This window comes from Emiliania huxleyi, assembly GCF_000372725.1.
Source record: "Emiliania huxleyi CCMP1516 chromosome Unknown EMIHUscaffold_157, whole genome shotgun sequence".
NCBI lineage: Eukaryota > Haptophyta > Isochrysidales > Noelaerhabdaceae > Emiliania > Emiliania huxleyi.
Window position 1 is genome coordinate 84,228 of NW_005201014.1, and position 1,699 is coordinate 85,926.

The following is a 1,699-nucleotide window of genomic DNA, read 5'->3' on the forward strand; positions in this document are numbered from 1 at the left end:
CCCGATGGTGGTAAGGCTGGAGAGCCAAACAAAGCGGCGGAGATGGCGGAGGAGGGCGGGGGATCGAGGAAAGCACGACTCGCACCGACCCTTCACGTATCACGAACCGAAAGGCTGCACCCGGGAAGGGCACACACATCACACAGTAATTCCGTTGGTTGTCATAAAATCTCTCTAAAAACTCCATCTTCCTGTGCACACACCGGGGAGAGAGAGAAGAAATTTTAGCCCCCCGCTACCCGGTTGCACTCGTGCGACGTAGCGGGGGGCCACGACTACGTTTACGAAAACATAAGTAGTCCCGCGAGGTGTGAATTTGGCCGCCCCAGTAGCCCCCTTTCCAATTGCCTGACAGAGCGTCCAAACTTGTTTGGGCGCGAACCGTATCTCGCAACGAATCTCGCCGGCCTCACCGGCCCTCTTTGCTTTGACCGACGCTACCGTCCGCTCGACTGGCCGATGAAGAGCGACCCGTACGACGCGCACTTGTCGTCCTCCCTCCTCGCCACATGACGGCCGCCCCCCGACACCGACAGTCGCGCTCCGCACGCCTTCGAGGTCAGCTGCGGCCGAGCGACGATCGGCTCGCCTCCGATCGCTGGGCGCGGTCACTCTCCGGCCCATCACCCGCCTGCCGATCACCTGTCCGCCTCGCCGCGCGCGGGCCGCTCGCCTGCTCGCCACCGCCGCCGCGCGTCCCCGCGCCGCCACGCTTCCCTGTGCACCTGACCGCGCTCGAGCTGCGCAGGCAGACGGCGCGCTCTGGCAGACAGAGCAGCGGCCGCCCAGGCGTTCGCTGCTCCGCCCCGTCCGAATCCGTCCGCCCGCGCGTGCTGCTGCTGCCGCCGCCGCCGCCACCGCCGCCGCGTGCCCCGCGCCGCCACGCTTCCCCGCGCCTGACCGCGTTTGAGCTGCCCGCAGGCAGACGGCGCCGCCTGGACAGAGCAGCGGCCGCCCAGGCGGTCGCTGCTCCGCCCCGTCCGAATCCGTCCGCCCGCGCGTGCTGCTGCCGCCGCCGCCGCCGCTCCACCCGGTGCCCGTGTGTCGTGAGAGTTGCTTTGTGTATGTGTAATATGTGTGTGTGGACTTATGTCACACTTGAGCCTCTATCTACGGTGTATGATACTCGAGTAGTAGACCGGTACTCGGGTTTGGATGGTAGCGGGGGGCCCCGCCGGAGGCTGGTTACTGATTCTTCTTGTTGGTTTTCTCTCTCTCTCTCTCTCTCACGGGGGGGGGGGGGGGGACATACGTGGGCGGAGGTTGCGGACTGCTCTCTCCGGTCTCTGCACGAGGTAGGTAGCTCAGGAGGAATTTTCGGCAGAGCCCCCTTCCCCCCCCCCCCCCGCCGCCGCCGCGGCCGCCGCCGCAATCTTCGGTTTTAGTAAGAGGAAACAAAGACCAATTATACAGCGGCACTGCGCGCTGCCCTCTCCTGCGCGACCCGCCTCATGGCCAGCCGAAACATGCTGCTGACTTGCGGCTTATCGTAGCACGTCGGCTTCCCTGTCGCGCGCGGCATGCTTTTGCACCTGCTAGTAGGGAGGAACAGCCAGAAGCATTTGTTGCCGGCATTTCCACTTAGGGCAACAAATGCGTGAACAGTGCCCGTGAAGTGCTAAACAAATGCTTCGCCTCCCGGCTGTGTCCACGATTCGCCCCTAACGGCTAACCGCCCGCCGCGCATAATTGACTCCTC